This window comes from Ascaphus truei, chromosome 2 (genome assembly GCF_040206685.1).
Source record: "Ascaphus truei isolate aAscTru1 chromosome 2, aAscTru1.hap1, whole genome shotgun sequence".
Taxonomy (NCBI): domain Eukaryota; kingdom Metazoa; phylum Chordata; class Amphibia; order Anura; family Ascaphidae; genus Ascaphus; species Ascaphus truei.
Genome location: NC_134484.1, coordinates 276,387,148 through 276,413,806, shown reverse-complemented (window position 1 = coordinate 276,413,806; position 26,659 = coordinate 276,387,148).

Sequence of the window (26,659 nt, the reverse complement as noted above, 5' to 3'; positions counted from 1 at the left end):
TATGCCCGGTGGTTGCCATAGCGATCGCGAGACGCCTTAATTGCCGAGTGATGGTGGTGGTGCATAGGTACTGCACCCTCATCTGACCGAGATAGTTGCTATATATGGTATACACAGTATTTAAGTAAATATGAAGAAGAATGCCTCAATGCAATGATACTAGAAAGTGAGTTTAGAGGAAAGAAGTGAAGACAAAACCTTTGTTTATGCCAGATGGATAGTGGGTGTTAAGCAGATATATCCATCTGGCCTCACGCTGCAGAAGTTTCTTGTCCCAGTTTCCCCTACGAATGCTTGAGGGGATATGGTCTATGCCCTGGAAGCTCAGTGTGTTCATGTTTTCATGTTTCCTGCGTGATGGGGTATCAAGAGCGTTTCTTATGGATCCCATATGTTCCAAAATGCGCCTCCTAAATTCTCTTTTCGTCTTCCCTACATATTTTTTTCCGCATAGGCACGTTACCAGGTAAATGATCCCTCTGCTTTTGCAGTTGATAAAATGTTTTACGTTCTAGGTTTTATTGTCGTTTGTGTCTGTGAAATTTTTGCTTTCCTTCATGTAACTGCATGCCTTACAGTGGTGGCACTTATATGAGCCTTTGATACTGAGACATGTTGTGCTTTTTTTTATTGTTTTTGACAGTAAAATGGCTATGTACCAGGTGATCCTTGATGTTTGATGCCCGTCTCCAGACTACAGATGGGTGACTCTTGAGGACCAGTTTGAGATCATCGTCGTTGGTCAGGATGTGCCAATGTTTGGTAAGTATTTTATTGATGTCTCTCCACTGATTATGGTAGGTAGCGATACATCTAATTTCACTTGTTTTGTTACTCTCCCCAGGTGTTCTTGGTTTTAGAAGTTCATTGCGTGGAGTATTGGTGGCTCGATGGTATGCTGTCTTTAATTGACGCTTAGAGTATCCCCTGGCCATGAAGTTATCCCTCATTTGTTTACTTTCTTCTTTAAAGGCCATAATATCTGAGCAATTCCTTCTTATGCGCAGATATTGTCCTGTGGGGATATACCCGGATGAGGGGTTTGGGATGGAAACTGTCTGCTCTTAAGTAGCTGTTTGTGGCGGTCTTCTTTTTGTAATTGTTAGTGGATAAATAGCCATCATCATTGATGGTTATTCGTAAATCCAGAAAGGTAATACTGCTAGTGCTAATCTCTGATGTGAGTTTCAAATTGTGATCATTGTAGTTTAGCAGTTTGAGGAAAGTCTCTAGTTCTTTCCTTGTACCGTTCCAGAGTAGAAGGATGTCATCTATGTAGCGGATCCATAGATCTATGTGGTCCGTGTACATTGACATACCTTCTGAGAAAACACTGATCTCCTCCCACCAGCCTAAGTATAGGTTGGCGTAGGTGGGGGCGCAAGTTGTCCCCATGGCTGTTCCCTGTACATGTAGATAATATTTAGAGTCAAACAGGAAAAAGTTGTATTCTAATACAAACTCCAGAAGCTCAACAATGAAAGCATTATGTTGGGAAAACAGGCAACTCCGTGATGAGAGGATGTGTGTAACTGCTATGAGGCCGAACTCATGTTTAATACTTGTGTATAATGATTCCACGTCGAAACTAACCAGCAGTGTGTCTTTATTGACTTGTATTCCTTCAAGTCTACTAAGGACATCCTTAGTGTCCTGTACGAAGGATGGTAGAGATGTTACAAAGTCCCTGAGTACTTTGTCAATGTATATGCTGGAGTTCTCGGTGAGTGAGCCGATTCCCGACACTATTGGTCTTCCAGGTGGTTTGTGGATGCTCTTGTGCACTTTGGGGATGCTATAAAAGGTGGCTATCGTAGGATCTCTTGGCATCATGAAGTCATGTTCGTTCTTTGATATTACTTTATTTTCCAAACCTTTTTGTAGTATCGTTCCTAGTGCTTTTTGAAATAATGCGGTTGGATCATTAGGGAGGATTCTGTAACATTGTTTGTCTTTCAGGAGTCTAAGGTTCTCCGTTTTATAGTCTTCTGTTTTTAATATTACAAGATTCCCTCCTTTATCGGCTGGTTTTATTGTAATTTCTTGCATGTTTCTTATTTCTTTGAGTGCCATTTGTTCCTGTTGGCTTAAGTTGCTTTGTGTCTTGGTTTCCTTTAGTGACTCAAGGTCCTTGGTGACTAGATTCAGGAACGTTGAGATGTTAGCGCAGCTGTCTTGGTGGGGTGTGAAGCGACTTTGGGGTTTTAGAGTAGTGTGGGGTCCGTCCCCAGGATTTTTCTCCCCGTCTTCCAGGAGATTAACCAGATTCGCCAGATGTTCTTGGTCTTGCGTTTGTAAAAATTCTTCATACATGTTTGGTGATGTGTTTCTTCCTCGTCTTTTGAAGAATTTATGTAGCAGCATTTTTCGTGCAAAGAGGTTGACATCCTTGATTGCCTCGAAAAGGTCGAATCTGTTGGAGGGAACATAGGAGAGGCCTTTTTCTAAAAGGCTAAGTTGTGCATCTGTTAATATGGTCTCTGAGAGGTTAATGATTTTGCACGTGTTTTTGTGTGTGTTCTCTGTGCTCAGTGTCTCCTTCTCCTCTGTCTCCTGTAACCTGACCATCTTCCTCTTCCTCTCCAGTATCCCTCCTCTTCGTGTCTTTCTGGGCCATAATCTATTCCTTCCTGGGCCTGTTCTAAAAAATGAGGATTGTGACTGTCCATTTGTGTTGTTATTTTATCTTTATTTGTTTTAGATCTTGTTATTACCTTATTTTGGTAACTGCTGTTGTCTTCAGCTTCTGACATGCTCCAGTCAGTGGACGAGTCACTGTGTTCCTGTATTTTCGCTTTCTCTGCCTGGAAATGGTGTTTTTAGATTTTACCCTTAGCATAATCTCCACGGTCTCTAAGGTATTTTGTACGCTTTCTTTCTTTTATTCCCTTCACATTCTGATCAGTTGTTTTTTGCAGGATATTTTCGTATTTTTCAAAATTGGGGGATTCCTTCCATTGGACCGCTTCTTTCTTATTTTTCTCTATATCGAAGTTTACTTTCTTAAGTTCAGCCAGTTCATTGTCAATCAAGGGAATCATCAGATCGTGTGAACATTTAGTTATTGTTTCGTCCCATTTTTTAATGAATGTCTCTTGTAGATTGTGGTATGATGGTGAAAGGTTGACTCTCAGTCCCCTTGGTATCATCTTACTCTTTTGATATTTTTGGAGGCTACATATTTCCCACCACAGACGTGATTGTTTTTTATACTGACTTTCCAAGTTTTGGAAGTACACTTTGATGTTATTCACGGTGGGTTCTTATTGCAAGATAGGGTTTGTGGAAAATATATTTTCCGAATCAGCCTCCCAATCATTGAAATCCATAGTCCTGGATAGGAAGCCTGCCATTATCTGTCAATGGCTAGTCCCACTTAGTAGGTAGATAAAGGGGGAGCTGAGGTAGAAAACAGGATAGAGAGAGCCTGTAGGTAAATTGAGATACTATAGAGGTTTCCCTCTATAGTATCTCGATCTGTAAAAATAGTAACCGGATTTTCGGTGCCCTCGAGTACATGTCACCATTTTTCAAACGCCATTTTGATGGCCAACAGTTCACGATTGCCTATGTCGTTGTTTTGTTCAGCAGACGAGAATTTTTGGGAGAAGAAGGCACAAGGGTGCAGTTTGGCTTGCGGAGACTTCCTTTGGGATAATACGGCTCCAGCCCCGACATCTGAAGTATCCACCTCAAGGGTAAAGGATAATCCTGGATCGGGGTGTGCGAGCTGAGACAAAGGCATTTTTTAACTTCTCGAAAGCGTGGATGGCCGACGGAGGTCACAGCGCCAAGTTGGCTCCTTTCTGCAACAATGTCGTAATGGACGCCACTCCGGAAGAGAAGTTCTGTATGAACTTACGATAATAGTTGGCAAAGCCCAGGAACTGTTGTACAGCTTTCAGGGTTGTGGGCTGAGGCCAATCTAATACTGCTTTTACCTTGGCTGATTCCATTGCTAGGCCGGTGTCAGAGATGATGTAGCCTAGGAAGTATGTAGGGGTTTGGTGAAACTGACATTTCTCCAATTTTGCAAACAGGTGATTCTGTCAGACGTTGGAGTACCTGTTTGACATGGTCAGGATGATCAAGTATGGTTCTGGAGAAGATAAGTATGTCATCCAAATATACAATGACGAATTGGTCAAGAAGATCCCTAAAAACGTTTGTTGACAAAATCCTGGAATACTGCGGGAGCATTACACAGTTAAACCGGCATGACCTGATAGTCATAATGACCTTCCCAAGTATTAAAGGCCGTTTTCCACCCATCCCCTTGTCGGATTCTTACCAGGTTGTAAGCTCCCAGTGAGTCTAACTTGGTAAAAATGGTGGAATCCTGTAGCCTATCAAAAAGTTCGGCAATTAGGGGTAAGGGATACCGTTTGTTAATAGTGATTTTATTAAGACCCCAATAGTCAATACACGGTCTGAGAGATCCATCCTTCTTTTTAACAAAGAAAAACCTTGCATCTGCCGGGGATGAGTGTGACGGGAGCTTTGTGACAGGCTATAATACAGGCATACCCCAGTTTAAGGACACTCACTTTAAGTACACTCGCGAGTAAGTACATCTCGCTCAATAGGAAAACGGCAGCTCGCGCATGCGCCTGTCAGCACGTCCTGAACAGCAATACCGGCTCCCTACCTATACCGAAGCTGTGCGCAAGCTGGGAGCCTATAGAGCCTTTTACACATGCATTATTTACATCAGTTATGCACGTATATGACGATTGCTGTACAGTACATGCATCGATAAGTGGGGAAAAGGTAGTGCTTCACTTTAAGTACATTTTCACTTTACATACATGCTCCGGTCCCATTGCGTACGTTAATGCGGGGTATGCCTGTAATACACCAAATAACTGGGTTGAATTGAACGAGGCTTAGATATAATAAAGTATATTTATTCCTTAAATAGGTGAACACAGCAATATAGTACAGTAACAGGCAAGAAGTAACACTTACTTGGGGGATAGGGAATGAGAAGTATCAGATAGCAATTCTCCAGCAATCAGGTAACAATCAAGATGGTATTTGAAGACAATGGATATAGGGTTGACCACAGTTTATATATCTTTGTAACCCTATTCCTAACATTGAGTACAGGCTATTGGATTACAATTACCTGTAGCCAATCTTTAACGTGGGAACACATTTTAATCCATGCCCCCCCAGCTAGTTAGCTCATGCGCACTAGGACCCTGAGGGTCTCATTTCTGTAGCCCCACATTTACATCAGGGATGCCAGCCAGTCTAGCAAAAGGGATATCTGGCAGGATGCCCCTTGTTCACAGGTGTAAAACATGACACTCACAGACCACTCTAGCTGGAGGCGTCTCTGCCTTCAGGAAAACAGTGAAGGTGGCAAAATCCTTTGAACAGTACTTAAGTTCTAGACATTGGGTCGCCTCTCTAACCATATGCTTCCCTTTGTGCAAAGGAATTTCCTCTGGTTTTTTATCCCTGCCTTGGGATACAGTATTAAAGGTAAAATACAAACATATTAAAATATCCGGTTCCGTTGGATCCAGCAGGTCCAAACTACCCAGATCTCAATGCCGGAACTGGGACACCATATGGTCCAAGTTTCCGCCTGCTACGACTGTCGGAACCGGAGATACACAAATACAACTTAAACCGTTTCCTATTTTAATACAAAAATCTCCGCTGTAAATTAAATCACGGTTTTTCACTAAATCCCCATTGAAAACAACGGGCTCCGCCGCCATAGACTTTCAATGGCAAACTGCCGCCGTTGGCTGCTATGGGAATCCGCCGCCATAGACTTTCAACGGGGCAGCTTTTAAGCAAGGGCTTGGGAGATGCAAAGCCAGTAAACCCACAGTAAAAGCTGTGTCTAAAGCAGCATGCATTGGCTAAGGGTTGCTCATGTAATGTGAGCTTGAGATAAAAGGTGGCACTGTGTGCTCATTTGCATGTCATTTCCCAGAATCCCTTGCTGCAGTGGAAGTGCTGTGTGCTGGGTGATAATGGTGAAAGACAGGGTTGCAGACCTGTCTAAGACATGCAAATAAATATACAAAAATATTTACTGTTGCTATATATATACACACACACATATACATATACATATATATATATATATATATATAAACAAAAAGAGAGAGAGAGCGCACGCCCCATAGCATAACACTGTATGTTTATTATAAAAGGGGAAGGGAGGAAGGGGAGGGAAAGAATCGCACTCACAAGATTAAAATGTATAAAAGGCAGTTTGTGAATATATATCACCACCATCCGGTTCTGTAGATCGGTATAGCTCTGTGGGCTCCTCCAGGACTGCCTGTACACACCGCTGCTACCCGGATACCAGGAACGCCGTGTGCCGCCTCTTTGCTGTCAAGAAATCAGCTCTCCACTCTGAATGGCCGCTGTAAAGTTCCCACGCTAGGTTTGGGCCTCGTGCGCGTGCGCAGCGTCGTCGTGACGTAATCGCGCTCTAAGTATCCCTAACGCGTTTCGTCACCAACGGGCGACTTTCTCAAAGGGCTGATTGTTCTTGAGATGAAGTCCTGCCCCTTTATAGTCAGTCAATTGTTTGGCAACCAATAGAAGAATGATTGAAAACCCGCAATATGCTAATAGGGTGGTATTCATAGATGCATACAATTTCGAATGACTGGACTTGTGAAAGGAGACAGATCAAGGACAATTACATATAAGAATCAACACATAATGCGGGAATGATCTGAAACTCATAATGCTTACATAGAAAAAACATACTTGAAGCTCAAATTAATTCTTGCAACAGAAAATATATATATGTGTATATATATATAATAAATAAAAAAATTGGAATTTACTATAACACAATCTATAATTCAAACTAAACTAGATTTGATTTTCTGGACTGAGGGGATATAAAAAAATATATATATATATATACACTATATGAATTCTAAATTGAATCAACCTAACCCTTATTCTAAATCAAATGACTCACACACAAAGAAATTAAATTTACAATCACAAATTCCACATACATTGTGATATCCCCTGGATCCTCGTCAAACCATAAACAATTATACATACAAAAATATATTATATAAAAAAAAGGTAGATAAAATCACATATTTCTGTATAATGAGCTAATATTAATTCATCATATATTAAACCGGGACAGATGATTACAATAATTGATGCAACACTTATAATAGATAAATACATTATTTCAATTTATATTGGTGCTGCAAAATAGGCTAAAGAGCTACCTCATAATTCTCAGGGGCTATAAATGCTCCCCAGATGATATTACTTGACTTGTTTCATAATATAAAAGGATTAGAAATCCACTATCCATGGAGAGGAGAGAGAGAGAGTATCAAGGACTAATTGAATAAAAATGAATTAATATTAAATTGTTATCATTGATTATCAAAAACTTATCAATTAATGTAAAAGTATATATTTATACTGTTAATCAAGTGATAAAGATAATAATGGATCAGTGTAAATACTATAATAGTCATTATCTATAGATGAAGGGGAAAGGACTGGGGCGTGGGAATTGGGATTGATGCATAGGGAAAGGGAATTGGGGGGGAAAGGTAGGGTGGAAATAGACTGCATGATTGTGGGAGTGGAGGAAAAAGAGGAACCTAGGGAAAGGGCTGATGTCTAAAACTCCCATGTTTAGAATGACGAGAATCCAAGAGGGTAGGAGATCAGACTAATGTACTGGCATCAAGACATTCATTGAGTCCACCAGGGGTAAGGGTCCCCAACTGGTGGATCCAATATGTTTCCTGTCTGCACAAGATCTTGAATCGATCGCCTCCCAGAGCACAGGGTGAAATATATTCCAGGCCCATTATTGTCATACATTTGGGGTCCTGATTATGTATAACTTTATAGTGTCGGGAAATACTATTCACAGTTAATCCCTTTATAACACTCCTTCTGTGCTCTAAGAAACGGGTGCAGAGAGGTCTTGTGGTGCGTCCAATATAACGTAGCCCGCAACCACACTGGATGCAGTATACCACAAATGAACGTAGACAGCTAATGTAATTCCTAACCTGATAGATATTATCTCTATTGGGAGAACTGAATTCGGACCTAATCTTCAAATGCCTACAGGTGATGCATCTACTCCGTCCACATCTATGATTTCCTATAAGGCCATTGAGAGCTAATTTATTGGAACCCTTTTCTGATTTCAGTTTCGTTGGGGCTATAATGCTCTTCATACTTCTGGCCTTTCTGTAGACTATTGATGCCCGATCTGGAAGAATGCCCTTTAGATGGGGATCACATCTGAGATCTCCCCAGTGATTGCTCACAATCTTTTGGATAGCTTTATAAGACTGATTATAGGTGGTGATAAATCTTAAATGGGATATTCCAGTATTTTCCGCAATCACTGGTGAGTTATATCCCAGACGAGATGTGACCTGCCTATTCTTAGATGCCTGCAACATTTCGGATCTATCAAGGGAACTGACTTTCTTAAAAGATTCAGAGACTAATTTATTATCATAACCTTTTTGCTTAAATTTAAGGCTGAGATGTTCCGACTGCTGGACAAAATCGATATCTCTGGAGCAGTTTCTCCTGATTCGGTGAAACTGCCCGAGAGGAATGTTATGTAACCACTGTTTTCGATGGTTACTAGACGCATGCACATAGTTATTTACAGAGACTTCTTTAAAATGAGTGGATGTGATGATATTGATATTTTCGTCAGATGTTAATAGTAAATCCAAAAAGACTATGGAGGTGGCATCTATGTTAAATGTGAATTTCAATCCCAAAGGATTGTCATCCAATGATCTGAGAATCTCAAATAATTGAGCCTCCTCACCGTCCCAAATGAAAATCATATCATCTATGAAACGGCCATAGTACACGAGGCCCGCTCCAAGATGTTCATTTTGCCACACAAATCTCTCCTCCCAAAATCCCATGAAGAGATTTGCATAGCTAGGAGCGAACCTCGTGCCCATAGCCGTTCCACAGATCTGTAAATGAAAAATCTCCTCAAACAAAAAATAATTGTGATTTAAAATAAATTTAACACAATCCAAAATAAATACTTTATGTTTGTTCGGAATGCACAAGTCCTTGTCCAACCAATATTTCAATGCTTCAATACCCCTGGCATGGTCAATACAGGTATATAATGAGGCCACATCACATGTGGCCCATAAATAAGTAGACTTCCACTTAATGCCTGAGGTGGCTTCGATGACATGGAGCGTATCCCTAATATGTGACCTGAGCTTTGCTACAAAAGGTTGAAGATGGTAATCTACATACTGGGATAAGCTCGACGTCATCGACTCCACCCCAGACACAATGGGCCTGCCCGGGGGATTGGTCAAGGACTTGTGCACTTTGGGCAAATGATAAAAAATAGGTGTACGTGGATGGGGATTGAATAAGAATTTAAACTCTGTTTTAGAAATAATATCCTGAGTTAGTGCTATAGAAAGAAGCTCTCTAAGATCATTTTGATAACCCACAACCGCGTCAGATTCAAGGGTGATGTAAGAGGCCTGGTCACCCAGGAGTCTACGTGCCTCTTGTAGATACGCAGAGGTGTCCTGGATGACCACTCCTCCCCCCTTATCCGCCTGCCTGATGACAATTGAGGGATTTTCTTTAAATAGGTTTAATGCGTCCAGTTCACCATGACTGAGATTCTTATTAATTTTGTTTTTTTTTGCAGCATAATGCCTCGAAATCCTGCAGTACCAAACTGTAGAAGGCTTCAATGAATCCTCCCTTAGACTGGTAGGGGAAAAAAACTGATTTGGGTCTAAAGGGTGAGTGTACAATTTTTAAATCCTCCTCTAGATCAAGATTATTGTCAATAGGATGTATAGACAAATCCAAAAATTCAGTACAGTCCTGTGATGCATTTAGGACCCCTCCTGATTCCCCCAACAATGAAGAGAGGGTTTCTAAATGAACATGATCCTGTGTATTCATTAAATCAGCCTCCTTATTGTGTTTAATATTAGTTTCTTGTATATTAAAATGTCTTTTTAAAGTAATTTTCCTGATGAAACTATTAAGGTCTACAAATAACTGAAAGGCATTTGGGCCTGTATTCGGAGCAAATGACAGACCCCTCTCCAATAGAGATATATCATAAATAGATAATTGTTTGGATGATAAATTGAATATAGAACTATTACCCTCAATGGGTGATATTAATCGTCTTCTGTTCTCCTTCTTCCCCTGTTGGACTCTCCCCGCTCTAACTCCTCTGCTCCTCTTTTTCCTAGACTCTGTGATTTGTTGGGAGCCTCACGGTCCCATAACGGATACTGTTTTTCCTTGTCTCTCTCTCTCTCCTTCTCCCTGGATTTCTTTTCCTGTTTCTGAGGTTTGTCTAAAAAATGAGGAGATGTGTTAGTTACCTTAGCTTCTTTAGGTCTAGTAGACTTTGCTGTGTCAGTGTTTGGAAGGATATGGGACTGTCCATTCGGGGGTCCACTAGTGACCTCATCTACCAGCAGTGGCTCAACCTCCAAGGCTGAGAATCGACTGCCAGGAGCTGAGGCCAATCTGGATCCTTCTGAGGCGTAGGTGGAGTTTCTCCTATGGTCTCGGTGGGTATGATGTTGACCCTCCCTCCCTCTAGGAGTATAGGGGTGATGTCCCCCACCTCCCCCCCCCCGTCTGGACCCAGAGCGGAATCGCCCACCTCTCCTATTGTAACTGTAGGTACGTTTCCAAACTCTGATTTTATCAGTCGCATAATCTTCTTTATCCCTACTAAGTTTGAGATCCTTCCTTTCAGTGACCTCCTTCTTAAAAGTGAGAACTCTCTTTTCAGTGATTTCATTAAACTCTTTAAAATCTCTTGTATCTGAGAATGGTTTCAAGATCTCTTGTATGGTGTCAATTTCTAATTCGAGTTCCTTTACTTTAGTATCTCTAAATTGTATTAAGAGTCTCATTAAAGAGAAGGAACACTTGTCCATGGTATCATTCCATTCCTTAGTAAATTCCACATTGGTCTCAAAAGTGGGAGCGTTTGTTATTCTAAGTCCTCTAGGAATGATTTTCCTGTCTATATAGTCCTGAAGGGAGTATGCGTCCCACCAATGGCGCATCTCATCCTTCATGAGTTTCTCTAATTTATAAAAATTCTCCTTTATATCAATATCATTATCTATAATTATATCATGTGATGTGTCTGGTAATGATACTAAGCCACTACGCCTCAAATTCCTCTCTTTAGCAGTTTGCATCATGATTCTAACTCTAGTCCCAGATACTGGACCTTAAATAGGATGAAGTGTACACACTAATCGATTGCTTATAAATTAAAATGTACTATTTAGGCTGCCACTAGAAGGTTTGTGTCAAAGACACATATGAAAGGAGCAAAAGATATGGCGCCAAAAACAGTACTATGTGAAAATGTGATTAAATAAACTAAGGTGACTATAGATGTAATTTAGGAAGTGTATATAGTGCTATAGGTGTATTTTAAAGTGAAATGTGCAATAATATTAACCATATAACATATAACGTTTGTATTCTATTATATTAAACAATACCACACAACCATAAAAATGGTGAAAAAATTGACTAAAGTGCAAAAAAGTGCTAAAAAAGAGGAAATAAAAATGTATATATAATAATAAAAAAAGTCCAACCAGTCCTTCAAAGTTAGTCCATAATAGGAGGTTTAGGATGTAAACACGGGGGTCTTCGGCTGCTCTCACACGGGATTAACCACCTCCACGAATATCTAAAAACAAAAAAAGAGAGAGAGCGCACGCCCCATAGCATAACACTGTATGTTTATTATAAAAGGGGAAGGGAGGAAGGGGAGGGAAAGAATCGCACTCACAAGATTAAAATGTATAAAAGGCAGTTTGTGAATATATATCACCACCATCCGGTTCTGTAGATCGGTATAGCTCTGTGGGCTCCTCCAGGACTGCCTGTACACACCGCTGCTACCCGGATACCAGGAACGCCGTGTGCCGCCTCTTTGCTGTCAAGAAATCAGCTCTCCACTCCGAATGGCCGCTGTAAAGTTCCCACGCTAGGTTTGGGCCTCGTGCGCGTGCGCAGCGTCGTCGTGACGTAATCGCGCTCTCAGTATCCCTGACGCGTTTCGTCACCAACGGGCGACTTTCTCAAAGGGCTGATGGTTCTTGAGATGAAGTCCTGCCCCTTTATAGTCAGTCAATTGTTTGGCAACCAATAGAAGAATGATTGAAAACCCACAATATGCTAATAGGTGGTATTCATAGATACATACAATTTCGAACGACTGGACTTGTGAAAGGAGACAGATCAAGGACAATTACATATAAGAATCAACACATAATGCGGGAATGATCTGAAACTCATAATGCTTACATAGAAAAAACATACTTGAAGCTCAAATTAATTCTTGCTACAGAAAATATATATATGTGTATATATATATATAATAAATAAAAAAATTGGAATTTACTATAACACAATCTATAATTCAAACTAAACTAGATTTGATTTTCTGGACTGAGGGGATATAAAAAAAAATATATATATATACACTATATGAATTCTAAACTGATTCAACCTAACCCTTATTCTAAATCAAATGAGTCACACACAAAGAAATTAAATTTACAATCACAAATTCCACATACATTGTGATATCCCCTGGATCCTCGTCAAACCATAAACAATTATACATACAAAAATATATTATATAAAAAAAAGGTAGATAAAATCACATATTTCTGTATAATGAGCTAATATTAATTCATCATATATTAAACCGGGACAGATGATTACAATAATTGATGCAACACTTATAATAGATAAATACATTATTTCAATTTATATTGGTGCTGCAAAATAGGCTAAAGAGCTACCTCATAATTCTCAGGGGCTATAAATGCTCCCCAGATGATATTACTTGACTTGTTTCATAATATAAAAGGATTAGAAATCCACTATCGATGGAGAGGAGAGAGAGAGAGAGAGTATCAAGGACTTATTGAATAAAAATGAATTAATATTAAATTGTTATCATTGATTATCAAAAACTTATCAATTAATGTAAAAGTATATATTTATACTGTTAATCAAGTGATAAAGATAATAATGGATCAGTGTAAATACTATAATAGTCATTATCTATAGATGAAGGGGAAAGGACTGGGGCGTGGGAATTGGGATTGATGCATAGGGAAAGGGAATTGGGGGGGAAAGGTAGGGTGGAAATAGACTGCATGATTGTGGGAGTGGAGGAAAAAGAGGAACCTAGGGAAAGGGCTGATGTCTAAAACTCCCATGTTTAGAATGACGAGAATCCAAGAGGGTAGGAGATCAGACTAATGTACTGGCATCAAGACATTCATTGAGTCCACCAGGGGTAAGGGTCCCCAACTGGTGGATCCAATATGTTTCCTGTCTGCACAAGATCTTGAATCGATCGCCTCCCAGAGCACAGGGTGAAATATATTCCAGGCCCATTATTGTCATACATTTGGGGTCCTGATTATGTATAACTTTATAGTGTCGGGAAATACTATTCACAGTTAATCCCTTTATAACACTCCTTCTGTGCTCTAAGAAACGGGTGCAGAGAGGTCTTGTGGTGCGTCCAATATAACGTAGCCCGCAACCACACTGGATGCAGTATACCACAAATGAACGTAGACAGCTAATGTAATTCCTAACCTGATAGATATTATCTCTATTGGGAGAACTGAATTCGGACCTAATCTTCAAATGCCTACAGGTGATGCATCTACTCCGTCCACATCTATGATTTCCTATAAGGCCATTGAGAGCTAATTTATTGGAACCCTTTTCTGATTTCAGTTTCGTTGGGGCTATAATGCTCTTCATACTTCTGGCCTTTCTGTAGACTATTGATGCCCGATCTGGAAGAATGCCCTTTAGATGGGGATCACATCTGAGAACTCCCCAGTGATTGCTCACAATCTTTTGGATAGCTTTATAAGACTGATTATAGGTGGTGATAAATCTTAAATTGGATATATTAAGATATATTAAGACTAATTTATTATCATAACCTTTTTGCTTAAATTTAAGGCTGAGATGTTCCGACTGCTGGACAAAATCGATATCTCTGGAGCAGTTTCTCCTGATTCGGTGAAACTGCCCGAGAGGAATGTTATGTAACCACTGTTTTCGATGGTTACTAGACGCATGCACATAGTTATTTACAGAGACTTCTTTAAAATGAGTGGATGTGATGATATTGATATTTTCGTCAGATGTTAGTAGTAAATCCAAAAAGACTATGGAGGTGGCATCTATGTTAAATGTGAATTTCAATCCCAAAGGATTGTCATCCAATGATCTGAGAATCTCAAATAATTGAGCCTCCTCACCGTCCCAAATGAAAATCATATCATCTATGAAACGGCCATAGTACACGAGGCCCGCTCCAAGATGTTCATTTTGCCACACAAATCTCTCCTCCAAAAATCCCATGAAGAGATTTGCATAGCTAGGAGCGAACCTCGTGCCCATAGCGGGTCCACAGATCTGTAAATGAAAAATCTCCTCAAACAAAAAATAATTGTGATTTAAAATAAATTTAACACAATCCAAAATAAATACTTTATGTTTCTTCGGAATGCACAAGTCCTTGTCCAACCAATATTTCAATGCTTCAATACCCCTGGCATGGTCAATACAGGTATATAATGAGGCCACATCACATGTGGTCCATAAATAAGTAGACTTCCACTTAATGCCTGAGGTGGCTTCGATGACATGGAGCGTATCCCTAATATGTGACCTGAGCTTTGCTACAAAAGGTTGAAGATGGTAATCTACATACTGGGATAAGCTCGACGTCATCGACTCCACCCCAGACACAATGGGCCTGCCCGGGGGATTGGTCAAGGACTTGTGCACTTTGGGCAAATGATAAAAAATAGGTGTACGTGGATGGGGATTGAATAAGAATTTAAACTCTGTTTTAGAAATAATATCCTGAGTTAGTGCTATAGAAAGAAGCTCTCTAAGATCATTTTGATAACCCACAACCGGGTCAGATTCAAGGGTGATGTAAGAGGCCTGGTCACCCAGGAGTCTACGTGCCTCTTGTAGATACGCAGAAGTGTCCTGGATGACCACTCCTCCCCCCTTATCCGCCTGCCTGATGACAATTGAGGGATTTTCTTTAAATAGGTTTAATGCATCCAGTTCACCTTGACTGAGATTCTTATTATGATAATAAATTAGTCTCTGAATCTTTTAAGAAAGTCAGTTCCCTTGATAGATCCGAAATGTTGCAGGCATCTAAGAATAGGCAAGTCACATCTCGTCTGGGATATAACTCACCAGTGATTGCGGAAAATACTGGAATATCCAATTTAAGATTTATCACCACCTATAATCAGTCTTATAAAGCTATTCAAAAGATTGTGAGCAATCACTGGGGAGTTCTCAGATGTGATCCCCATGTAAAGGGCATTCTTCCAGATCGGGCATCAATAGTCTACAGAAAGGCCAGAAGTATGAAGAGCATTATAGCCCCAACGAAACTGAAATCAGAAAAGGGTTCCAATAAATTAGCTCTCAATGGCCTTATAGGAAATCATAGATGTGGACGGAGTAGATGCATCACCTGTAGGCATTTGAAGATTAGGTCCGAATTCAGTTCTCCCAATAGAGATAATATCTATCAGGTTAGGAATTACATTAGCTGTCTAAGTTCATTTGTGGTATACTGCATCCAGTGTGGTTGCGGGCTACGTTATATTGGACGCACCACAAGACCTCTCTGCACCCGTTTCTTAGAGCACAGAAGGAGTGTTATAAAGGGATTAACTGTGAATAGTATTTCCCGACACTATAAAGTTATACATAATCAGGACCCCAAATGTATGACAATAATGGGCCTGGAATATATTTCACCCTGTGCTCTGGGAGGCGATCGATTCAAGATCTTGTGCAGACAGGAAACATATTGGATCCACCAGTTGGGGACCCTTACCCCTGGTGGACTCAATGAATGTCTTGATGCCAGTACATTAGTCTGATCTCCTACCCTCTTGGATTCTCGTCGTTCTAAACATGGGAGTTTTAGACATCAGCCCTTTCCCTAGGTTCCTCTTTTTCCTCCACTCCCACAATCATGCAGTCTATTCCCACCCTACCTTTCCCCCCCAATTCCCTTTCCCTATGCATTAATCCCATTTCCCACACCCCAGTCCTTTCCCCTTCATCTATAGATAATGACTATTATAGTATTTACACTGATCCATTATTATCTTTATCACTTGATTAACAGTATAAATATATACTTTTACATTAATTGATAAGTTTTTGATAATCAATGATAACAATTTAATATTAATTCATTTTTATTCAATTAGTCCTTGATACTCTCTCTCTCTCCTCTCCATGGATAGTGGATTTCTAATCCTTTTATATTTTGAAACAAGTCAAGTAATATCATCTGGGGAGCATTTATAGCCCCAGAGAATTATGAGGTAGCTCTTTAGCCTATTTTGCAGCACCAATATAAATTGAAATAATGTATTTATCTATTATAAGTATTGCATCAATTATTGTAATCATCTGTCCCGGTTTAATATATGATGAATTAATATTAGCTCATTATACAGAAATATGTGATTTTATCTACCTTTTTTTTATATAATATATTTTTGTATGTATAATTGTTTATGGTTTGACGAGGATCCAGGGGATATCACAATGTATGTGGAATTTGTGATTGTAAATTTAATTTCTTTGTGTGTGAGTCATTTGATTTAGAATAAGGGTTAGGTTGATTCAATTTAGAATTCATATAGTGTATATATATATATATATATTTTTTTTTATATCCCCTCAGTCCAGAAAATCAAATCTAGTTTAGTTTGAATTATAGATTGTGTTATAGTAAATTCCAATTTTTTTATTTATTATATATATATACACATATACAGTATATATTTTCTGTAGCAAGAATTAATTTGAGCTTCAAGTATGTTTTTTCTATGTAAGCATTATGAGTTTCAGATCATTCCCGCATTATGTGTTGATTCTTATATGTAATTGTCCTTGATCTGTCTCCTTTCACAAGTCCAGTCGTTCGAAATTGTATGCATCTATGAATACCACCCTATTAGCATATTGCGGGTTTTCAATCATTCTTCTATTGGTTGCCAAACAATTGACTGACTATAAAGGGGCAGGACTTCATCTCAAGAACCATCAGCCCTTTGAGAAAGTCGCCCGTTGGTGACGAAACGCGTCAGGGATACTGAGAGCGCGATTACGTCACGACGACGCTGCGCACGCGCAAACCTAGCGTGGGAACTTTACAGCGGCCATTCGGAGTGGAGAGCTGATTTCTTGACAGCAAAGAGGCGGCACACGGCGTTCCTGGTATCCGGGTAGCAGCGGTGTGTACAGGCAGTCCTGGAGGAGCCCACAGAGCTATACCGATCTACAGAACCGGATGGTGGTGATATATATTCACAAACTGCCTTTTATACATTTTAATCTTGTGAGTGCGATTCTTTCCCTCCCCTTCCTCCCTTCCCCTTTTATAATAAACATACAGTGTTATGCTATGGGGCGTGCGCTCTCTCTCTTTTTTTGTTTTTAGATATTCGTGGAGGTGGTTAATCCCGTGTGAGAGCAGCCGAAGACCCCCGTGTTTACATCCTAAACCTCCTATTATGGACTAACTTTGAAGGACTGGTTGGACTTTTTTTATTATTATATATACATTTTTATTTCCTCTTTTTTAGCACTTTTTTGCACTTTAGTCAATTTTTTCACCATTTTTATGGTTGTGTGGTATTGTTTAGTATAATAAAATACAAACGTTATATGTTATATGGTTAATATTATTGCACATTTCACTTTAAAATACACCTATAGCACTATATACACTTCCTAAATTACATCTATAGTCACCTTAGTTTATTTAATCACATTTTCACATAGTACTGTTTTTGGCGCCATATCTTTTGCTCCTTATATATATATATATATATATATATATATATATATATATATATATATATATATATATATATATATATATATATATATTCACACACAGCAGCATCATTCAGTATGAGTATAATTTATATTTTGTTTCTTTGTACAATGCTATGTTCATGCTATGTTCATTGCTACTACTATAAAGATTTGCCTAATAAACTCGCCTCCCTTGTATATATGAATAGTTTCTAATCCCTGTTTACACAGCTGACGAAAGAGAAATGGGAAAAAAGAGATTGCAACACTGATTTAGTGAAAGCAAGGGAGAAAAAAATCCTTTTTGGAAATGGTAAGAGGTAAAAAGAGTGAGAGCAGCGGCAGATTTCAAAATCCGCCGTCCCTAAGCACTTACATATGCCGGGCGCCTTTCTGCTGCCCTCTTCCTCCTTCTGATTTTCAGCGTCAAATGACACAGCGGATGTCACCAAAGTGACGTAACACGGCGTCTCGTTGCCATTGTAACGCGACATCATGATGTCAATTGACACTGCGAATTGGAAGGAGGAGGATGGCACAAAGAAAGCGACCGGAATATATAAGTGACTTCCCATCAGGCCCGATATGCCTAGAGCGCGGCAAATGTATATGGGGCGGACATTTTTGCAGCCCCCAAATTTTGCCGCCCTAGGCCCGGGCCTAATGGGAAATCTGACACTGAGTGAGAGAGTGTAAAATGCAAAAGGAACAACACAAAGAGAATTGAATGAAGAAAGGGAGAATTATTGACCACAAGACTTATAAAGCAATTGCAAACAGTTTAAAAAAAAAAAACAAGGTTTTTCTTTAAGATTGCAAAATGATCATTTTGCTTCTGCAAAAGCAGCAACAAGGAGAAAAAGAGCTACATGAAAAAAGGTTCAGCAATTTGTTGCTGTATCCCCCTCTGCAGGCTAGTGTCTTATTTGCAAGATAAATAGGCCTGATCAAGTGTATGTGATGACACTTACATCAGTATACCTGTAGACGGACGTTCACAGAGGTAAACAATTGGAGACTTTATAAGGTGAAATTATAACGAGTCTTTATTGTGCCTTTTGCTTAACATCAGGAAACCATCCAAACAAGGGGGAAACACAGCTTCTATTCACTTGGGAGTGGTTCTAGTGGAATAATATGCAATTCACAACTCCATTAGTTAAGCATGTCTCCCAGCCCCATGCACATACCATGAAATGAACAGATATAAAAAGTCTTGTAATAAAAGTCTTATCTGTTACTTTTAGTTTGGAGGGAAAATCTTCTCTGTCCTAGGTTGCTACCTTTTCTTCAGGGTTTGTCAGCATTCAGGTTTAGATGTTCCCCCTGTGTCTTGGAAGCAGCTCTGTTGTGTCTTCTGGCAGAGCTCAAGACATGGTCAGCTCCAGAGATCTGTGTTCTCTTGGTCAGTCTCTCCTGGGAGACTCAAGAACCTCTGCTCTGTCTCCAAAGTTCAGCTCACACGTGAGCTAAGGAGTCACTTCCTGTCTCAAAGGCAGGCTTTTTCTAAGCCATCTAAATCAGGCAGGTGGTGTTAGTTAATTGCCTACCAGCAGTTAACCACCACACTGCTGGATTAGAGGCACATTTGTGAACAGGGATAAGTCCCCTGTTACAATACACTTCTAGTATATGTGCAGAGATGTACTTGCGCACAAATACGCAATAGTTTTAGTCTTTGTGACAGGAGGGGGTGACCAGACTCTTTAATAAAGGTCAAGCCTGCTTTGGTTACCCCTGTTCCGTGTATAAGGGTCCAAGAGAGTTAGCTCTTGGGCCCAGTAACATTGTATTACTATGTTATACTGTATGTAATAAATGTAAAATATTTTTTTTGTTTTTCCTTTTCCAAGCATGCAATGAAGCAGGGATTGCTACGGTATGAGTTTCAAGGTTTTTTTTTGCGGAGGAACTGTTGACAGAATGTGCCTAGGAGGTTGGGGTCTGGAGTTGTCGGTTCCCTTATAAATGTGCCAGGGAATCATGCCTGATTCTCGGATACAGGTAGGCACATTGTCCCGGCAATACTTCCCCACACAAGTGCGACTCACCACTAGGGTACCCTGCTTCAGCATAGCCCAGAAAGGAGAATGAGGCACAAGGATGAATAGGTATCCCTGTACCTGAGGAAATACCTAGGTTAAGAGGGGTACCCCAGCTAGTGCCATGGTGACCCACATCCAGTATAGGGTTTGTGGGTGCCCCAACCGTATATAAGGTTGAAGGGGGACTCTGAGAGTCCAGACTGAGTCCAAGGGAACGTGTGTGGGGAATAAGGCAGATAGAAATAAAACTACAATTTTTTCCTTGTCTGTCCTCTGTACCCAGAGACTCAGAATTGTATTAAAATATACTTTAATATAATGTAATGTGCTTGTTACATTCGGAACCGATGTCCAAACAGGCTGCCCGAGCTAACCTATAGGCGCCAGTGAGTCTGCTGGACATCGAACTTCAAAGCAACCAGAGGATGCCCAGAAGTGTGAATAGCATTTTGTCAGCGGGGAAAAGGTGTAGTACCAGGTCCGGAGATCAATGGCAGTTCTCCGGGTTGCCACTTGCTCTGCCAGACCTAGTGGAGCCTGTCCAGTGGGTGACATTGAGATAGCCAGGGAGAGAGGTGGCAGGCTTGCGCATGACTCTTGGCTATTTTGAATTTCCCACCGACCCGGCTTTTCTAGCTGGCTTGGCTCTGATTGGCTGCTTGGGAAAGTTCCCATGTGTTGATTGGCTGTTCACTTTTGTGAATGAAACCAAAAATACTGTAAGAATCGAAGAGCCAATCAGATTCGTGTCCTCCAACAGGCGGGCTTTTCAAAGTTGCTTCTGCGTGAATAGCAGAGCAACCGGCTTCGATTTTGAGCCTGAAAGCCTGCCCGCCAGAGTCTAAGTCCAGCATTTTGCTCCCAAGTTCTCAGAATCGAACGTAGCGGTTGCGGCTGGGATTTTATGCCAATTTCAGTTCCAGGAGATTTGGACTAGCTCGCTGTCAGGAGGGACAAAGTTCTCAGAAGAGAACGTACCGGTGGCATGTGGAATTTTATGCTGATTTGGGTTCCAGGAGATTCCGGGCTAAGTCCCGGTCAGGGTAAAATTGTCTCATAGAGTTCCATGCACCTAAGAAAGTCTAGTTTACGACCCCAGTCCCAAAGTAAGTGTGTCTTCTTGTCTGTATTTTGTGTATCATTGTGTGTAAGCGAATTTATGCCAAATAAATTACAATTTATTTAATTACCTTGTTTTGCTCAATGAATGATCCTGGTAAAAAGTTGTAAATAACCTGGTATTCCGTGACAGTCTTGAACAAGTATATTCATCTCCTGTGCACAGTAAACGCACAGTGTATAGTGGCCACATATTCGTTTATGTATCTTTAGTCCAGATCAGAGGTTTTCAGCCTGTGTTCCACAGAATGTGACCAAAGGTTCCTTAAGAAAAATGGAGTAGTGGCCATACAAAATTTTATACTGCAATGTTATAAATTGTAGGGTTCAAAACTGTTAGTTTACAATAAAAATATAATCCCTAACACAGCAATAGTATTTTTAAATATATTGGATATGTGGGCTGGGGTTCCATAATGTCACAATACATTTTAAATGAGTTTCAAATAGTCACAGCACATTCCTAAAAGCTTCCGTATTTCAATCTGCAGGCAAATCTGTAATAAAAATAAGTAAATAATTTTCCGAATGTAAAAATAAGTGTAGCCCTCTTTCCCCTTTATCTGAAGAGTCTACGGGTGCTGATATTACCTGTTGGGTCACAGAGATCTGAGCCTCCACCACTGAGAGGCTGGGGTATACCTGAGATACTAGATGACAGCGCCTCCACCTGTACGGGACCCCAATTGGTTGGGATAACCCCGTGCAGGAACAAATAATAATACCACATAGAATATAACAATAACCTTTATGACCTTTACCAAGCACACATATCGATATACACCTTAACCACTCTATAATGCATAAGAGGTACAATTGCCCACGCAGCATGCCCGGCTGTAGTAACCCACCACCGTGTTACACCACACCGTGTCCACAGTACTGTCCGAGGCCCTTGGCCACTCTACCATGTAAGTGTCCCCAAGTAGAACCCCCAGCCTTTAGGCGTGATCAGCGCCGTACTGTACAGTGTGTTGGTGCACTTTAGAACGATACCTGCCCGAGGTTACTGCACCCGGGTATCGCAGAATACAAGAGGGAATCCGTCCGGCCCGACGTCGTCATCCTCCACCGCATGGGGTGAATTCCGGCGTGGATAATATCACCGTCAAGATAGTCCCTGTGTCCTTCGTGAAGATCTGATCCCAGAACCCACCTTGCAGGGCTGCGCAGCGTAGCAGCTATATCCCTGACTACCAAATGGCTAATGGGCAGAGTCCTTACCTAAGGGCCTGTCCCTAAAGCAAACACAAACTCTACTCGTGAGTCGGGGCCTAACTGAGGCCTAGGGGACAAGGTCTGGCCTAGCCCAGAGGAGCACTGCTCCTTGGACACTACCTGACCCTCTGCAATCCCTCTTCCGACTGGCGTGATTCACAGCGCGCCAAAAGTATCCATTCCCTAGTGCAGGGGATCCGACCACGCTACTTGCTCCCTGGTGTCATGTGTGGTATGCCCCTAAGTATCATGGGGCTTGTAGTTCCCTACGGATTCCCCTTTGCTCAATCACACCTCGCGCACCTGCACTGCGCATGCACGGCACCTCGTGCATGCGCAACATAACTCAAAATGGCGGTGGCCGACGGAGGAAGCCACCGGAGCCTCCGGCGAGTCGTTCGCCGCTCCCTGTACCCGCCACAATGCTGCCCGCTCCTGTCCCCGCCTCCGCTGCTGAGTGCGACTGCGCGCGAATGTAAGGGGACAGAGGGGCACCGGGGGAACCCATGCCACATAAGTAAATAAAAAAAGATAAACTGCTACTAAAATAGATACATCTACATTCTAATGTTTTAAAATGAAGGCTGTCCCATGGGCCTAAACTGCCATTTTCCTTCCCTCTACAAAAAAATTAAATGGCATCTGACTGGCATGCATGTGTTTGCGGTGCTCTCATGTATGTGCATGAAGGTAAAGAGAAAGATTTTAAAATTATTTGATTTAGAAAGAAAGGTCAAAGAGATAAATATTTTTCTTCTGAGAGGTACGCCCATTAAGATGGTTGCTTAACTGCACAGCTCCTGCCCGACCATTCATAATCTAATGGCATCCTCCTTCCCGACTACAATGGCGTTACATCTAAAATGCCACAGTGCAACTCAGATGGAGGTTTGTCTGAAAAGGTCCATATTGGTAAGATCAGACCTTTCCCTGGGGTCTAGGTTTACCTAAAATGTGGCAGCCTATCATGTGACTGTGATCACTGTCCCATTGGTGTAGACATGAAGGAGATAGAAGTGAAGAAACGGAGCACTGACCAAAGCAGATTTTACAAGGTGGCCCCGTAAAAAAATATATTTATTCAAGTCTCATGGGCAAACAAATGCGCACACCTGTCTAAACCCAATTGAAAGCCGTCCAACTTGCAATCACCATACTGCATAATTGTGCCTGGGAGGGTTTGATTAGCTGAGCACCATTTTCTGGACTTTACCATCAGGCGTGAAAGCTGAAAGAAACCTGAACATAACAACTGATGAAAAGTTGCAAGATTACCTTTGGTACCCGCTACTATGACATTTGCAGATCGAGATGCAAGCTCTGACAGGATACTCAGGGCTCGATTATATCAGCGCACTGCAATGTGCGCACGCATCTGTGACAACACATTTGCGACATCGCAGAGCAACATGTGCACAATAACATTCTTCTACGCTCGTGGCTGGAGGGGAGACAAGGCTGAATCTGTTCTTTGATTGGACGGCTGCATCACATGACGCAGCCCTCACAACCAGAAAACAAATTTGGAAAACGTTTCAACTGTCACTCGCATTACAGTAGTAAGCGGCGCGACAGTCGCGGTAGGTATAAGCGCTTTGCGGGGAAGCATACTATTTGTTTTGGCACTGCATGGCGTCGCTCTGGACGCCGCCGCACGCATTTTCTGGTATAATCACGACCTCAGAGCTGAAAGAGAGGCTCAGGCTTGGGGTGAGTCCGCGCTCCGAAAAGGCGGAGACAGATGACCGTTTCATTGCCAGCCAGATACTACAGGTCAGCTTGTCATCTATTATATTAAACCTTACCTCCTTTATAAAGGAGATTGTTGAAATTCAAAATTGTACTCTACAGCAGCAAACCATGGGCCTCATGCACTAAGCGCCGAATAAATGCATTCGCCAAGTGCTCCCTATCGGCATGATTTTGGCGATTTGCCCTCGCAGTATTCAGTAAGGGCTGAATCCATGACGAATCCCTGCGAAAGCAAAACGCTGATGAGCCGGTGATTAAAAAAGCCTGGCTCCCGATAGCCTGGCGATAGGCCGTTTCTGGCGATATGTGTTTGCAGCAGAGAGCGATCTGCCGCTCTCTCTGTGCAAACATCGGCAAAATAAAAACATATCAAAACAACTTTTATTCATAGTGTACATGTGCAGGGGGTCTCCGGAGCTGAACCGCGTTGATTTCAGGTCCGGGGACCCCCTGCTTCCCGAGATACAGGCCCCTTTATGAGGTGCCGGTATCCCTCTGCATTTAAATGTCCCGATCACGTGACCGCGGAATGTAAACAAAGCAGAGGGATACCGGCACCCCCTAAAGGGGCCTGTATCTCGGGAAGCAGGGGGTCCCCGGACCTAAAACCAAAGCGGTTCAGCTCCGGAGACCCTCTGCACATCTATACTATGAGTAAAACACACATATAAATAAACAATCATTCTTTACCTTAGCGGCTATCCGCTAAGGTAATTAAGCAGCCTTAATGTATTTTTAATAATATTGTGTGGGAGCAGGGCGTCCCCTGAGCTGAACCGCATTGATTTTTGGCTCAGCGACCCCCTGCTTCCCGAGTTACAGGCCCCGGTAAGGGGAATCGGGTGCCAGTGTCGCCGCCATCTTTATAGAGCCCACGTCGCGTCTTGGACGCTATAAAGATGGCGGTGACACTGGAACCGATGCCCCAAACCGGGGCCTGTAACTCGGGAAGCAGGGGGTCCCTGAGCCACAAATCAATGCGGTTCAGCTCAGGGGACCCCCTGCTTCCGCACAATATTATTAAAATACATTAATGCTGCTTCATTACCATAGCGGATATCAGCTAAGGCAATGAAGGGGTTAAAGCATAATACAGTAATGGGCAAAATTACTATTATTCACTAATGGATAATAGTGCATTTGTCCATTTAAAATACATAAAGAACAATAAATACATTAAATACATATAGCACTCACCCTTGTCCGGCTGCCACGATGAAGGCCATCTTCATCTTCATCCTGCTCATGCCTCATCCGCTGCGGCAAAACAGAAACAAGAATAAAAACATCCAATGTAATGTCCCCTAACCCCTTAATCACCATAGCGGTTATTAACCGCTACAGTCATTAAGGGGTTAACCCACCCTCACCCACCACTCGGGATGCCTACATACCCTCCCACACTAACCCCCCACCCCGTGAGGCCTAACCACCCTCACCCACTACCCACAAGGGAGGCCTACCCACATACCCTTGGGGCCAATACCCCCTCCCCCCACCCCCAGTACCCACAATTAAAACAATACACTGGCCCACAATAAACATCATTCTATTTATTAAATACATTACCCACCCCCTGTGCCCGCCCCATAAATACATGATTTATAATTTTACATACAGGGTTCATAACCCAGGCCCACGCGAGTCCCCGATGGGCCTGACGGGTCACCTGACAGATCTACAGGGTACCAGCAACTTGTTTCATACAGGTTCTGGAGGCCTGTTGGTGGGTCCCGCCAAGCGCCATGGCCCCCAGGTGGTCTCCTTGGGTCACTGTGGGCCACAATTGGGTCCCCACGGTAGGCCCGCGGATGTCTGGGGACCCACGGGTGGGCACTACGGGTCCGCGGTGCCCCTACAGATGTGGGACCACATCTTGGTGCAAACCTGGTACCCATCGCACCAAGTTATGCAAACATCTTTATGGGTATGTGGGAGGATAATTACATCCAAAATCACAACCCATATGGTGCAAACCTGGTACTTTGGAAACGCTACATCGATGATGTGCTATGCGTCTGGAAGGTTACTAAAGAAGAACTAGAGGCCTTCAAAGGCCATCTTAATACAAACGATTATAACATCCAATTTACGTTTAGTACTAGTCCACAGTCTATAAACTTCTTAGATCTAACTCTTTATACTGTCAATAATGAGATACACACAAAAACTTATTATAAAGAGGTGAATGCCAACTCCTATGTCTTAGCATCCAGTCACCATCATCCTCAATGGATAAAAAACATTCCGAAAGGACAAGCACTTAGAGTAAAAAGAAATTGCTCACAAGTGGAAGTTTATAAGGAACAAATTGAGGACCTGGGCAATAAGTTTAAAGACAGGAAATACAATGGGAAGGTTGTTAAAAATGCTATTGATCAAGCTAACAACGTAGAAAGGGCTTCCTTGATCCATCCTGTCAAAAAAGTAGATGCACACACAAACAAAGTATTTCTCCCTTTCATTACACAATTTAACGGTATGTCTAGGGATATATCCAAAGTGTTTAATAAACACTGGGGGATCCTACAAAGAGATCCTATTTTACAATCGATATT